Here is a 17,096-nt window from a genome sequence, read left to right on the forward strand (position 1 = left end):
TTTTGGAGATCAGGCTCCTTATAGTACAGGCTTCCCCAGCTAGGTAAATGTTCTAGGAATCAATCGACATCAGTGTACCAGCTAGCATTGCTTGGAGAGGTTGTGTTCAGCTTCAGTGAATTTTTTGGGGAGGAAGATTATTTAAATATGTATGTCCTTCTCACGATATGTGATTTATGGATGCACCTGCCCACACTGCGCTGAGTGTTCAGCAGTTTTTTATCAAAGGCGACATGACCCTTGTGTCCTACCTTCCCTATTCACCCCATCCTGCTCCGAGTGACTTTTTTTGTTTCCCCCAATGAAAAAAAGTTCTCAAAGGGAAATATTTTGCCCATATGGAAGAGGTGAAACAAACAAACAAACAAAATGCCAGAAGTGCTAAAAGGCATCCAAATTGATAAGCTCAAAAACTGTTTTGAGCAATGCAAAAAAAAGTCTTGATAGGTGTATTGCATCAAGCAAAAAGGCTAAAGGTGACTGATGCTTAAACAGGTAAGAATGAATAGACAATTCTTTATAAATTAATTATGGGATTTTTTTTGCCCCCTCCCCCTTGTAAATCAAGGAAGGAGAAACACCAAAGACAGGTCAGTGAATGAAAACTGTGCTTTGGCATCAAATGAACCTGGATTCAAATACCATCTGTGGTGACTAACTGTGACCCTGGGCACTTTACCTGCCATCTATGGGTCTCAGTCTCCTAATGTATAAAAGAACAGTAAGAGGTTAAAAAAGGATTATAAGGCACCTGGCCCAGAGGCTCATTTACAGTAGTTGCTAGTCTCAAGGAAAGGGGAAATAGGACAAGGAAAATCCTTGGGCCTGAGACTGTGAGATGTACTAAGTCACTCCCTCTGAGGCGCTCTGCCTTGTGCATCCATGCAGCAGGGCTCTGAGCACTGACACAGCCATTCCTCGCTTCTTAGGACTGCACCAGTACAGAACCTGCACCAGTACAGAAAGGGGCTCCTTTCTGGGTATGCTAAAGGACCACAAGGAAATCAGCCTGGAGTGAGTGTGACATCCCAACCACCATACCACAGGGCTGGCTGGCCAGGGGAGGACAGGTTTCCAACTCAACAGGCCTGGGAAGTCAGCCTGGCTGTACCCCTGGGCCAGTTCCAAAGCCAGTCTGAGCCTTTTCTTTACAAATTGCAATAACAGGACCCTACCAGAAGCCTAAGGCAAGGATCAAGAGAGAGACATACATAGTAGATACTCAACAAACATGAATGTCTGATTTTCTTCATGAGTTTGGAAGATCTTCGGTCAGTATACCCTTCACCAGCCTAATTCATCCCTCCCTAGCCCAACCCAAAGCCTGGAACCTGTCTTGGTTTCACTTCCTCGTGTGCTTCTGATAAAAGATGTCCGTGTTATTCTTTTTTCTGAGGACATCAGGAAGAGCAGCCTGGCAGGGGACTGCCCATTGACAAGGGGTCTGCATCGGGCTGAATCACTACCTTGTGCCTATTTCAGCTCCCAGGCCTGGGAATGGGACTCCAGCCATGAAGGAGCTGAGGAATAGTAAAATAAGACAAAGCAAAGCTCCCCTCCAGCCTTGTGCCCCTGCTGGTCCTGCCCTCATCCAGGCACTGAAGAATGGAGGATACAGGGATGCTAGGATTCCAAGGCCACAAGTCGGAACTGAACTGTCAGTGCTAGTGGCACTACAGGGCTGAGGCTAGGACAACCTTCATAACGCCCAGCTGGGACTGGTACAGCAGTGCGACTATTACTCACCGGGAAGGATGGCGAGGACCGATCTCAGACCACCAGCACGTGGTACCCTGGAGGGAGAGTGCTGCAGAGACCCTGTGGGGCTCACTGGCTGACCACTGGCTCAACCACGCCAACACCTGGATGGCTCCCATCAGCGCCAAGCTCTCTTTCTTCCCCAGCCTCAATGGTAAGCTCTCAGCCTACTACCAGAATGTCAAGGTGTACAACCTGGATACTAGACAGTTACAGCCAGGGTGCAAGTCCTCCACAGCCTCGACTCTGAAGTCCCTGGAGACTTCCGACTTCCAGCCCGCCTTTCGGTAGCATCTGCAATCCTTCGGGAACCACTTGGATAACCAGACCCACAAGGCTGAGTACCTGGCAGAGATGCTTGTGCTTAGGTATGGTGCTCACTCACGTGGAGGTAGGTGCAGGAGGACCAGATGAGGTGCAAGCTGGCGAAGAGACAGGCCTGAGAGAAGAATGATGTGGCAGCAACCACCTTGGCTATGTTCTTCCACACCATCAACACCAGGCAAGCACAAAGCCAGCGCCTCCAGGACTACATGCAGAACTTGGTGTCCTCCAGGACGCACCACCACACGGCAGGTCCTATACCCGGGCATCACTCTATGGAAGTGGCAGGACGGCATCGGCAACCGGATGTTGGCCGTTAGCAGATGGGACTGCCCTTGCCCTAGCAAGCTGGAGCCAAGGCCCTGCCTGAACTCCTAGCGTCCACAGTGTAGCGTGTGGCGGTCATTCGGCCCCATCACTGCTCCTGTGGGGTTTTGTGCAACTGGGCTTCTGGAGGGGCTGAGCACACACCCACCTTCCACCCTCAGGCCACAGTGGACCACAGCTAAGGTGAAAGTGGCAGCCAAGCTAACTTCAGCCTCAGGGGCATCTTGTAGGAGGACTAGGCCATCTTCATACAGGACACCAAGTACCTCTGCCCAGCCTATCCCACCCCAAACCCACTCACTGACAAGGCCTCCTGCCAGGTCAGAGACAGAGCCAGCACCCTGCATAGCATGTTGAAACTGTCCAGCGAGCCCTGCCCTGAGTGCCAGCAGTAGCTGCCTAAGGGTTGACGCATCATCCTATGATGCCCGGCTGTGCCTGCCACCCACGAGTTTTGCAGCATGGTGCGCTTGGCTGCCCCCTCATGGGTGTCCTTGCAGGCCTCCCAGCCTGCACCTTCTCTCTTTGGGATCCTCTATGGTCCTAGCAGTACCAACCTGCTCACTAGAGCCCAGTTCTACCCTTCCTACTTGTGTGGCATTCTGTGGCATCCTCAAGGTGTGTGTCAGCAATGACTTAGAGCTGGGTGCAGCCCAAGCAGTCCTCTTTGGGGGGTTTCATCTGCCAGGTGGGCAATTCCTTGGCTGGACTCCTGATGGAACAGTGTCCTGGGCTCCTGAAGAAGGTATTTTGCAATTACAATCCCACGGATCGCCCTCTGAAGTGTCCAGCTAGATACAGCCGGCATCAGGCTGACCTCAGTAATGGCTGCCAGAGTTCTACTACCTCAGGGCTGAGGCACTCTTTGATCAGCAACAAACAGGTGTCTGGATGTCTCCCCCGACCCCACTTTCTTTCTCAGCCACCCTTGCTCAGCAGCAGTTTCCACAGGCTGTGTGTCCTGGTGGACTCCAACGGTCAGAGGCTCTGGGTGAGGCTACAAGGCTGTGGCCACTGGTGTAAAGCTAACATCAAAGACCCATCCTGTTGACAAGCTCTTTAGCCAAGCTAGCTCCAGGCCCAACTGCGGGGTCATTGCTGGCAACTGGATGGACACCATAGTGGCCGTGGGAGCTCTTGCTCTAGGGGGTAATGTATTGCTTCAGGTGCTATAAGAAGGGGGCTATAGGATGCTGCAGAGGGACACTTTGACAGAGAATCAGGGGACCCATGGGTCATTGAAATGACCACAGAGCCTGGATTGGTCTGAGTGCACAGACATTGACAAGAATGGCGGTGCGTGCCTGTAGTTCCAGTTACTTGGAAGACTGAGGTGGACTGAGGTGACCCCAGCAGGTCGAGGCTGCAGTGACTGTGAGCATGCCACGACACTCCAGCCTGAGCGACAGAGTGAGATTCCAACTCAAAAAAAAAAGGAATTCTGTCCAAACCTTAAAAACAACCCAAAGTGACTGCTGCCTCATTACTAATTAAAGCTGCAGCCCATTCTGTTCCTTCTGACACCTAGATAAAAAGTAAGACACCCAACCACAGAATTGGCTCGGTTTACCATACTTCCTCAGACCCACCTCTAAATTACTTAATATAAACTCAAGTCCTTAAAAATCCCCTAGCCTAGCCAGGCTCGGTGACTCAGCCTGTAATCCCGTGCCTTTGGGAGGCTGAGGTGAGTGGATTGCCTGAGCCCGGGCAGCGAGACCTCATCTCTACAATAAATTTTTAAAAAATCAGCCGGGTGTGGTAGTGCACGCCTGTAATTCTGGCTACTTGGAAGGCTGAGGCGGAAGGATCGCCGGAGCCCAGCAGCTCGAGGCTGCGGTGCCCGGGAGCGACCACTGCACTCCAGTCTGGGCAACAGAGTGAGACTCCAACTCAAAAAAAAAGAAAGAAAGAAAGAAAGAAAAATCCCCTAGCCTAGCACCCTCTTGCTGAGAAGTCCCATGGTTCCCCTGTAGAATGTGTTCCTGGGTTGTGCTGCCACTTTGTTGCAAAGGAGCCAATAAACTCAACTTTGTTCAAACATAGAGATGAGGGTTGGGAAGATAAAATACAGCTGACCCCAGGACACACAATAGTGTTGAAGTTATAACTTTTGGGAGATAATTATTATAAAACTTATGCTATCAACCTGTTTCCCAGAATCAGGCCTTATACCCAAAGATTCAGAAGTTCCCTCTTATGCTTCATCTAAATCAGAGTTATATTTGTTTGTCTGTTTTGAATTGGAGTCTCACTCTGTCACCCAGGCTGGAGTACAGTGTATGCTTACAGCCACTGCAGCCTTGACTTGCTGAGGCAGGAGATCCTTCTGCCTCAGCCTTCCAAGTAGCTGGAACTATAGGTGCAACATCACACCTGGCTAATTTTTTATTTTTTGTAGAGACGGGGTCTTACCAGGTTGCCCAGGCTGGTCTTGAACCCCTCAGACAATCCTCTCACCTCCGCCTCCCAGTGTGCTGGGATTACCAGTATAAACCACTGCACCCAGCTTCAGAGTTATTTTTTAAACAGGGCTTGACCTATTCATGGATCAAGAAATGAATTGGGTTGTGATCAGCATTTTTTAAAATGACATAGAAAAGAAAACACAGTGCATTAAACAAAATAAACAAAGGGTTGTTTTGTGAAATTCTGATTTGGTTATATGTTAAGTGGGTTACACTTCCAATTATTTTTGACCTCCAAAAAATGGTAGTTCTACATGGCGTAAGCTAATACATATGTGTGAAAATACTGGTTCATAAAGTAAATCATATTTCACACTGTAGTCACAGGAAAAACATTTGAAAGTCACTGCTTTTGGTAGATGCTCCCTGATATTTAACTTTGGAAAGCTTGGCTATGATTGCCCCCCGTCTGTCTGTCTCACCTTCACCCATGCACAGGAGCTATTTCCCCTGAAGGTCCTGTTTAGCTCAAGTAAACCAGAGTAAATTGCCTTCTCTAATCCCAGACAGGAATCGTCTAGGGAAATGGCTCTATTTAGTAATGCTCTGGGGACACAGGTTTCATTACAATTTAACCCCACAATGTGGGTCTGTAGTCATCACAAGAACAAACTGAAAGTATCCCATAAAACCCTAACCTTGAAGCCACAGGGCATGTAGGATCTATTCCTAATGGGCTCCAGGAGGTGTGACTGTTTAGAGCCAATTCTGGAGGCACATGGAGAGACCATTGGCTAAGAATTTTGATGAGACCCTACCTTTCTGGGTAACCCCAAACATGTCATTTCACTTCTTGGTGTTTCAATTGTTCTAGCTATCAAGTGAAATACGTCAGAGACATTTCCTCAGGATACCAGTGACATGATACTGGTGGAAGTTCTGAATCTTGACAGGAGACTAATGAAGTCCAAATAACGCTGGGATGTTTGGAATAATTTCTCCCACTGGTCTAATGCGAGCACACCGGAACCGACTGTCAGCTAAGGACTGACTGACTGGTAGCCCTCTTGTCTTCTCAACTTCTCAATTTCTATTCCTGAAGCAGGTTACTACCACTTATAGACACTTCACCTATGTGAAACATACATTTCTAATAGCTTTTCACTTAATCTTCACAAGCCCTAGGGCAGTTAAGTAATTCTCATTTATGGATGAAGAAACCAAAGCTCAGTGTGGTTAACTAACTGGGCCAAAGTCACATCATACACTGAAATTTGTCTGACTCAAATATTAAAAATAATTTTGGGCCGGGCTCGGTGGCTCAGCCTGTAATCCCAGGACTTTGGGAGGCTAAGGCAAGTTGATTACCTAAGCCCGTGGGTTAGAGACCAGCCCGGGCAACTTGGTAAGACCTCATCTCTACAATATATCAAAAGATTAGCTGGGCGTGGTAACACGCACCTGTAGTTCCAGCTACTTGGAAGGCTGTGGCGGAAGGATCGCTGTAGCCCATCAGGTTGACGCAGGGGTGGCTGTGAGCGAGCCACCGCACTTCAGCCCTAGGCGATGGAATGAGACTCCAATTCCAAAAAAAAAAAGAAGAAGAATTTTGGCTAGTACTAAGTATTTAGGATTTGCCTTTGCAAGATTATTTCATTTAATTATTTGAAAAATGATGTTAGGCACTGAGAAGATCCCTATTTTACCAGGGAGGAAACTGAAGCTCAGAGAAGTAAAGTGACTTTCACAGGATTCTGTAACTTAGTCCAGCAGTAAAACGATGGGCCTGGTCTGGGTCAGATATGGATCTCCAGAAAATTTTTTTGTGCTTCGCTTTAGTCCTTTTTAAAATGAAGTTAGCATGTCACATTCCTAGGTTACTTGAGAAGACTAAATGAGCTAATGGATGCACAGCCCATTGGAACAGTGCCTGGCTTTTCTGAATTGAAAGTTCAAATTTATGACCATTTGCCACTGCTTTAAGAGTGGCTGATGGTAACTGTAGTGTATGGAATATGAAATGACAAACTTTACACAAATACAGTTAGAAATTTACCAGTGAACACGGAAGATCTGAGAAGCTGCTCTTTGGAACAGTCAAGTAGGACCACCTTATTCCAGTCACATGAGCCCTTGTAAAGCAACACAGTGTTCTGTGCTATATACTCGCTGGCTGGGTAGTTAAAGGAGTTGTTTTGTCATTAGCAGCTAATGAACTTACTCCACATGTTCTTAAAGCCTTAATGGTGGAAACAAAGGCAAGTGTCATTAGCGAGGATGGTCATATAACTTCTCTGCACACAAACACAAGAGGCTTCACTAGTATTTTAAAAATCTCTGGTATCTCCCACTGCAATTCAAAGCTCAGTTGAGATGAAAGCCTTTCTCTATTAGAGTTAAAGAGCATCTCAAACTTTTTCTTTTCCTTTTTAATGATGCCTGCACTATCAGAGTATTCTAGTGTTCTCTTTTGTTTGGCATATAATCATGCACAACCCTTTTATTTTTTTGAGGTGGGAGTATATTTTTATTTCCTAAATGCCATATTATAAAGATCAAATTCTTAAGTGTGTTTGTGCAGCTGAAAAAGAAAGATATATTGAGTGGGGAAAAACACTGGTCTGGGTACAAGGCACACTTAAAGCAAGTTTTACTTTTGGTTGTATTTTCTTTGTATATTATAAACATTTATTTAACTTCTTGCAGTTTGAAGTAAAAAATTTCCAAAATGTAGTATGCTCAACAATAATCTTAAAATGTTTGCAGCGTAAAAAATAAAATAAAATAAAAGAGTGGCTGAGCACTCTTTCATGTGTCTGCTGGCTGCCTGTATGTCTTCTTTTGACAAGTATCTATTCATGTCTTTTGTCTACATTTTTTTTTTTTTTTTGAGTTGGAGTCTCACTCTGTCGCCCAGACTGGAGTGCAGTGGCCGCTCCCGGCCACCGCAGCCTCGACCTGCTGGGCTCGGGCTATCCTTCTGCCTCAGCCTTCCAAGTAGCCAGAATTACAGGCATGTGCCACCACGCCTGGCTGATTTTTTGATTTATTGTAGAGATGAGGTCTCGCTGCCCAGGCGGGTCTCGAACCCACGGGCTCAGGCAATCCACTCACCTCAGCCTCCCAAAGGCGCAGGATTACAGGCTGAGCCACCGAGCCCGGCTTTTGCCTACTTTTTAATGGGGCTGTTTGTTTTTTTCCTTTCGACACATTTGAGTTCCTTGCAGATCCTGGATGTTAGGCCTTTGCCAAACATGCAGTTGGCAAATATTTTTTACCATTCTGTGGGTTTTCTCCCCACTCTCTTGATGGTTTCTTTTGCTTTGCAGAAGCTTTTCAGTTTAATGAGGTCCCATTTGTCTATCTTATCTCTTACGGCATGGACATCTGGGGTTTCAATCAAGAATTGGTTGCCTACTACAATTTCCACAAGGATGTCTCCTGCGTTTTCTAAGATTCTTATAGTTTGAGGTTTTTACATATAATACTCAGTGATCTATCACAGAAACAAAGAACTGAGTACCACATGTTCTCACTCATAAGCAGACCCCAAACATTTACTATAAGACTATAAGAAGGGGATTGGCAGTAGCAGGATACTGCCGAGAGGGAGGAGGGGGGAGCACATCACATCAATGAGGGTACCTGATCTCAAACTAGGCAAAGTGGGGACCACAGGGAGGCCCAAACTTCACCTGTACAATGACCACTTATATACCTAATCCTGAATTGTAGCTCACATCTTTAAAATAAATTTTTAAAAAAATTAAAGGGGAAAAAATAATAAAATAATAAAAGGGACAATAGAGGCAGAAATGATTTCAAAACTATAAAACATTGTGCATAAAAATAAAGTCTTTCTTTTATTCTCAAAAAACAAAAACAAAGAAACAAACAAAAACAAGCGTGGCACCTTATTGTCATATCAGACAGACCTGGGCTCAGCCCCAGCAGAGCTGCTCACTAGGTCTGTGACCATGTGCAAATGGTCTCGTCTCTTTGAGCATTAATCTCAGCAATAAAGTAGGGATAGTAATAAGGCTGATGTCATAAAATCATTGTGATGATTTAACAAGATGCTGCAAGGAAGTCACCACCGTGCCTGGCCTGTCATCTTGAGTTGTCGTAATTTGGGGGAGACCATGGTGATCAGTGACAGTGATGTGAGGAGGCGAGTAGCTAAGCTCGAGGTACCATGAGGAACACAATAATATCTCACCAGGACTCACAGCTAAGTGGGGCAGGTACACACAAAATATAAATTACTCATTGTGAAAATGTGGTACAACTCCAAGCATGACTCTGTGAAAAAAAATGATTAAGGAACACACATTCTGGGAAGGATCTGATAAAGCATCTGGGAGGGGAGTAGGATTTCAGCTTTGCCTTGAAGAAAGATCAGACATGAGAGAAAAAAGAGGGCTTTCCCAGAAAGAGTCAGCGTTTGAACCAGGGTGGGGAGGAGGACCCCAGACTCTTTCTGGCCTCAGCCAGGAACATGTTCAGATTTTTTTCAATTCAACAGCAACTAAATGCTCCTTCCCGATGGTCTCAATTCTTTTCCTAGAAAAGTCCTCCAGGTTCCAAAAACTGAGCTCCTCCACTGAGAAAGGTGAGGAAGGGGCCAGGGAAGAAGGTTTTGTCCTGGGATTAAAAAAGAAGGGGGGGAAAGGAGCGGGAATGGATCATCCTATAAGTAGTGTGTCCATATAACTTATCCTCCAAATCTGAACTCTGGTTCAGGCTAAAAGGGAAAGCTATTAATAAGTACATGGGACTTAAGAGTAGCTGAGTACTTTCATGTGTCTGTTGGCTGCCTGTGTGTCTTCTTTTGAAAAGTGTCTATTCGTGTCTTTTATTTATTTATTTATTTACTTACTTTTTAGTTGGAGTCTCACTCTGTCACCCAGACTGGTGTGCAGTGGCACGCTCACGGCCACCACAGCCTCAACTTGCTGGGCTCAGGCCATCCTTCTGCCTCAGCCTTCCAAGTAGCTGGAACTACAGGCATGCGCTACCATGTCTAGCTTATTTTTTGATTTATTGTAGAGACGAGGTCTCACCAAGTTGCCCAGGCTGGTCTTGAACCCCTGAGCTTGGGCAGTCCTCTCGACTTGGCCTCCCAAAGTGCTGAGATTACAAGCTTGAGCCAGTTCTATTCATATGTCTGATGTAGTTTGTTTTTTTCCTTTGGACACGTTTGAGTTCCTTGTAGAATCTGGATGGAACTGGGATGTATTCCAGTCTTCCTTAACACGTGATTGTTTGCCCCTGGACCCTGACCTTCTTTGTCGCCCTTATCTCCAGCTACCCTCTGGGTCCTGTCTCCCCATGACACATGACTACTGTGCTCCACACTCTGATCCCCCAACATACAACGGCATGCCCTGGCTGTGCCTTCACCTGATGAAACCTTACTCATTAATCAAGATTGGGTTCAAACGTCACCTCCCTCTCTACAGACCCGTACTTCTTTAATCTTCCAGGAAGAATTCACCTCTTACTCCTCTCTTAACCTCTTTAGCAGCATGTTACTATGAGCATGTCAGTTTGCATGAGTTCTTTACCTGAATTGACTGTGAGCTCTTTCAGTGTGGAGAGGGATAGTGTGTTTATTCTAGTTACTGCCAGAGTTCAGCATCAGGAAGAACACTGAGGCAGGCACTCTAAACGTTTAGAGGTAGGTGCTCTAAAGTTTGCTAAATGAATGAAAGAAGAGATCTCATAAGACCCCAGCTATCAAATCCTTTTGAATTACTTTCCCCTCTTTCTTTCTTATTTTATTTTTTTAGAGACAGGATCTCACTCTATCACCAGGCTGGAGTGCAGTGGCGCAATCATAGCTGACTGTAGTCTTGAACTCCTGGACTCAAGCAAACTTCCCTCCTCAGCCTCTCAAGTAGTTGCGACTACAGGTGCATGACACAATGTACAGCTATATTTTTTCTTTTCCTTTTTTTTTAAGATACCAGGTTTTGCTATGTTGCCTAGGGTGGTCTTGAACTCCTGGGCTCAAGCAATCCTCCCACCTCAGCCTCCCAAACTACTGGGATTACCTGAGGATCACCTGAACCCAGGAAGTTGAGACTGTGGTGAGCCATGATCATGCCACTGTACTCCAGCCTGGGTGACAGAGAAAGACCCTAACTCAAAAAACAAACAAAAAATACTATGTTGAGGGTAATTTTTTAAAAAGCAGGTAGTGAGGTGGGAGTGTGAGTAAAAGTAGGGTGTGTATATTGTAAAAAGAATATGCTGCAGCATTGAACAGTTTGGAATCACTAGGTTATAGGTAAACAAATCAGCAAGGTTGGGAGCTCAAAAATCAGACTGAGTTTAAGAAATCTCCGCTGAGTTTCATGGTGTGGGGAGTCTGGATTTAGGAGAGAAGAGAGAGTGAGAGAGAGAGAGATCTTTCTTCCTTTCATTTCAATTATTCATTCATTCTTAAGAAGAATCCATTCACTCTTTTAAGAAGAATGATATTTTACTAAGTGATGAAAATAAAAAGCACGAAAGGGGAAAAATTCAGGGAAAAAAAGTCCTATAACTTTGGGTTAGGCAAGGATTTTTAGACATGACACCAAAAGCACAATCTATAAATGAAAAAATTATTAAATTGAACTTCATCAAAATTTAAAAATGAGGTTGAGAAAAGAACCCAGAGGCAAACAATTCACATAAAACTGAAGTCAGCAAACATGGTCCGTGGGCCAGATGCCTGTTTTAAAAATAGTTTCCTAAACCCTCTGATGTAGTTTGGATATTTGACTCCCCCACATCTCCTGTGGGGCCTAGTGAGTGTTTGGGTCAGGTGGGTGGATCCCTCATGAATGGCTTGGTGCCGACCCCACAGTAATGACTGAGTTTTGCTCTATTAGTTCACGTTAGAGTTGGTTGTTTAAGAGTGTGGCGCTCTCTCTCTCTCTCTCTCTCTCCCTCTCTCTCTCTCTCTCTCTCTCTCTCTCTCTCTCTCTCTCTCTCTCTCTCCTGCTTCCTTTCTTGCCATGTAACATGCTGGCTCCTCCTTCCTGCTGCCATGAGCGAAAGCTTCCCGAGTCCTCAACAGAAGCTGAGCACCTGCTGGCGCCATGCTTTTTTTACAACCTGTAGAACTATAAGCCAAATAAACCTCTTTTCTTTATAAATTGCCCAGACTCAAATATTCTTTTATAGCAATACAAAGCAGACGAATACACCCTGATAGAGCACAGATTGCCCAACAGATGCCAAAGGTCTACTGATCCCTTCAGTATTACAGTAACCCAAGAAGGTACTGAGGCTGTCAGACATACATGCTTCCTCCGAGTCCAGATCTCTCCAATTTACCCTAGGGTGTCATACAAACTTCACTGTTTCTTTGAAAAAAGTTGATAAACATTGGTATAAAAAAGCAAATCTTCCATTCCACAGCTTTACATTCCCTTCATCTCTGTTTCTACCTGCCTTCCTCCTCTTAGGCAACATCTGGTGAGCATCTATCATGTCAGAGAAGACACAGCCTCTGACTTCAAAGAGCCCCCACTTCAGCAGAAAAGAGGCATGTGCACACACATTTCACATGCAATGTGCTATGTGATACAATAGTTCAAAAAGTGTGGCTTGTATACCTAAATACCTCAACTTGAGTCCCAATTTCTGCCAGTTACCAATCATGCAAGTTGAGCAAGTCATTTAACCTTTTTGAGCTTCAGTTCACTCATCTATAAAGTGAGAATAATAACATCAAGAGCAGCTGGCTGTTGTGAGGATTAAAAGTTGCCAGGCCCATTGCCAGGTCATTGTCACCGCCATTGCCTTGCTGAGCTACAGTGTGGCCACGTGCTCTTTGAGCTATGGCCAGGTCATGTTTTCTTAAGTTTTGGCTCCCTCTCCTACCTTGGGGAAGCAAATCTTCTCTTTCTCTAATTTACTTTCTAAATAAACTATATTCTCTAATCTAAAAAAAAAGGAGCTGCCACGTACAAAGTACCTTGAACAATATCAGAGTTCAATATTCTTTTCTTTCTGCCAAAAACAGTATGTTTTTAAATTTTTTATTTTAAAGATGTGGGGCACGATGGGGAGACACCCCTTATTAACAAGGATGCCTGAACGATGCACATCTGTATACCTAACCCTTAACTATACCCCACAATTTTATTTTTAAAAATGTTTAAAAAAAAAAAGATGTGGGGCACAATTTAGGGTTAAGTATACAAATGTTCATTATGCAGGTTCCCCTTGTTGATGAGGTCACCCCTGGCAGTTTCCCACTGTTGCCAATACCACCATCCCCGCCCCCAGCAGTTTCCCACTACTGCCAATCCCTTTCTTACAGTATTATAATTGTTCAAGGTTGGCTTATGAGTGAGAATATATGATATTCTGTTCTTGGTTTCTCTGATAGATCACTGAGTATGATAGACTCTAAATCCATTCAAGTTGTTGTAAAGTCCATGTTTGTCCTTCTTTATGGTTGCATAATATTCCATTGTGCATATGTACCGCATTTTTTTAAATCCAATCCAGTTGCTATGGGCAGTGCAGCTGGTTCCATGTTTTTACAATTGTGAATATTTTGCTATTTACTGCTGCAGTAAACATGCATATGCAGTTATCTTTTTTGTAGAATGATTCGAGTTTCTCTGGGTATATTCCCAGTAGGGGGATTGTGGGATCATTTGGAAGGTCAATTTCTAGTTGTTTCAGAAATCATCACACTGTCTTCCAAATAGGTTGCACTAGTTTGCATTCCTACCAGCAGTGTAGAAACATTTCTTTTGCTCCATATCCTCCCCAGCATCTGTTGTTGTTTTATTAATGATGGCCATTCTTACTGAAGTTAGGTGGTATCTCAGTGTGGTTTTGATTAGTATTTCTGATGATTAGTGAGGCTGAGGACTTTTTCATGTGTCTGTTGGCTGCCTGTGGATCTACCTTCTTTTGAGATGTGTCTGTTCATGTCTTTTGCCCACTTTTTAATGGGGCTTTTTTGTTTTGTTTTTTTTCTTTTTGTTTGAGTTTCTTGTAGATCCTGGATATTAGGCCTTTGTCAGATATGCAGTTGGCAAATATTTTTTCTCATTCTGTGGGCTGGTTCCCCACTCTCTTGATGGTTTCTTTTGCTTTGCAGAAGCTTTTCAGTTTGATGAGGTCCCACTTGTCTGTCTTGTCTCTTATGGCATGGGCACTTGGGGTTTTGATCAGGAACTGGTTGCCAGCTCCAACTTCCATACGGGTGTCTCCTGCATTTTCTAAAGTTCTTACAGTTTGAGGTTTTACATTGACCCATTTAGAACTGATTTTTGTGTATGGTGATAGGTATGGGTCCTCTTTCAGTCTTCTGCATTTGATCAGTCTGTTTTCCCAGCACCATTTACTAAATAGGCTCTCCTCTCCCCAGTGGTTGTAGAGCTCAATATTCTTATTACTGTCTGTAGCAGTGGTAGCAAGGAGAGAGTAGTGATATAGGGGTATTGATCAGGGATGTTTTCAAAAAGAAGGTGACATGTGATTCAGATCTTGAAACATGAACAGGAATCAGTCATGTGGAGGAGATGAGGCTATAGATAGAATAAAATAACATAAAACCCTTCTTGGGAGATGTAAATTTATTCAAGATAGGAGATGTAAAGTGAGTGGTATCCTGATGTGCTTTAAGACTACTAAACCTCTGGTGACCTTCAGAATCAGAGAGGCCTCTCCACCTGGATTCCCTTCAGGACTAAGACAGAAGAAACGACCAGACCCCTGGTAATTTTTCCTTATATTTCCTTTGCTTTCTTCCTGTCCTGGGCTCTTTAATGGTGACTTTAATAGGGTTACTGGTCTATATCCACAGAATAAAATCTAAATTCCTTAGCATGGTGTTCACGACCCTTCCAGGTAGAGCCCCAATCTTCTTATCCGGCTTCCTTCCCAGTCACTCACCTCCCCTTCCTTCTCCCATGCTTCTTATACTCCATATTCAACTTAGCATATTTAAAAAGCAGATGTGCAATTTCCTATGCCACCCCTGATATCTATTCCCTTTTTCTTGTTTCCTGCTTAATGTATTCCACTATTCTCCTTACTAGGAGTGTTGCTCTTTGGATTTTCCTTCTTTCTAAAACCCACCATCTTTCTCCCCAACTTCCCAAGCCCAATTTTCTGTCATGTTTTTCAGAGCTGTTCCCTTTCCCTCTTCCTCACGCTGTTTTAATTCAGATTCTCATCATCTGGATTCTTTGCTTCTACACTCTTACCCCCATAAACCCATCTGCCCATAGCCACTTGAATGCTCATTTTATATTTTTTTGAGTTGGAGTCTCACTCTGTCGCCCAGACTGGAGTGCAGCCTCAACCTGCTGGGCTCCAGCGATCCTTCCGCCTCAGCCTTCTGAGTAGCTGGAACTACAGGCACACGCTACCACACCCGGCTAATTTTTGATTTATTGTAGAGATGGGGTCTTGCCAAGTTGCCCAGGCGGGTCTCGAACCTGCAGGCTCAATCGACTCACCTCAGCCTCCCAAAGGCGCGGGATTACAGGCTGAGCCACCGAGCCCGGCTTGAATGCTCATTTTAAAAAGATAAACCCCATCACATCACTTTCCTGCTTAAAACTTTCCAGTGGTTTCTCTCTGCAGTGTTGATGCCCTTTAGCCAAAACCATCAGGATGACGCCCGTAGCCAAAGCTGAGTTTATTAGCTGCAATGAGGGAGACAGCACAATATGGGTCTGGGACTTTAAGATGCCTCAATAAGGAAGTGTTAGATTTGCTGTAGGATTTGGACTTGGGTTAGTTACTTTTGGGAAGGAATCAACAAAGTGAAATTTTGTTCTGGATTGGGTGCTGTCAGAAGAGCAAGGCCAATTCTACAAGTGGGTACCCTGACTGTTTTTATCCAAGAAAAGTTGCTGTGTGTTACCTAAGTGGCAATACTAATCACACACTAACTTCTGTCGGGATTGGTTGTATCTATTGTCTGTGCTGAACAGCTAGAATAATATCCAGATCCCTTTCTGCATAATCTTGTCACTAGTGAGAAAGAAAAAAATGTAAACTCTGATGTCCAGAATCCATCTGATGTTCGAAGCTGGACTGTAATATAATTATAAGCCCAGTGAGTCTAAATAATCTTAACAATCATACAGAATAACAACTTCAGACACAGTCACCCTGAGATCATGATAAAATGAAACAAACAAGGTCACTTCATAATTTAAGCATATTATGAAATATAATATGAAGCATAATTTAAGCATATAAGAAATGAGGTCGCTATACCTCCCACAAAATTCCCCATCATAGATTTGCCCACACTTTCCATCAACATCTAATGCAGAGCAAACCTCTGCTTCCTTCGAGCTGCCCCCAAATCACCCAACCAAAGCCTAAATACCATTACAGGGTCTAACACCCTGTTCCTGGGATACCCCATAGTTCTCCATGGTATGCATTCTTCCTCCCTGCAATGAGTAATAAACCCAACTGTTTAACAGTAGACATGTCTCCCCTGGTCTTTGGCTGAAGGGCCTTGGCTCTGGTTTTGCTCTCCTGCTCACCTGGCTGGCCTTCCTTCAGTTTCGTGGAGACAGGACATTCATTCCTGCCTCAGGGCTTTGCACGTAACAATACCTTTCTACTACTCAGGTCTACTTACGACCACTCCTCGTTATTCAGATTTCAGGGGAAATGGAAACGATTGAGAATGAGAGAAGAGTAAAATGGCAAAGCTTTCTTGCAAATGGTGAGGAGTAATAATATCAGGCATAAACCGATTAATATGGCTACAAAGCAGGGTTATAGCTATAGCTGAGGCTCTATGAACCAGAACACTGTAGAAAATGAAATCAAGTGAGTTACTTCCCTTTCCTCTGGATCTTGACTGGCCAGGATGTTGCTGTGAAGTTCCTGAGCAGTTCCTGATCCAGTCGTAGGGGATCCAGATGCAGGGGGCTCCAGAGGACTGTCCCTCTGGGCTTCCTACCCTCTGCCTTCATGACCACCTACTCTCAGTAATTCTCTATCACCTTGTTGATTTCCTACATCATTCTTATTGCCCACTAAGTTATACTATTGTGCCTCACCTGTTTTCCTCCACCAGAATGCCAGTTTCAAGAGGTCAGGGACTATGTGGTGTCCATCTCTGTATTCTCCTGGTGCCTCTAGCATTTCCATGAATAACTAAAACATCTCTTGCCTTGAGCACATCAGTGTCTTCCCAATAGATCCTTCTGCTTCAAAAGCCGCTTTTACCTCCAATACATGCATAGATGTCTGAATTATTTTTTTTAAATAGAGTAGATGCTAGAA

This window comes from Carlito syrichta, unplaced genomic scaffold (assembly GCF_000164805.1).
Source record: "Carlito syrichta isolate Samal-C Ts95f unplaced genomic scaffold, Tarsius_syrichta-2.0.1 Scaffold309639, whole genome shotgun sequence".
Lineage (NCBI taxonomy): Eukaryota > Metazoa > Chordata > Mammalia > Primates > Tarsiidae > Carlito > Carlito syrichta.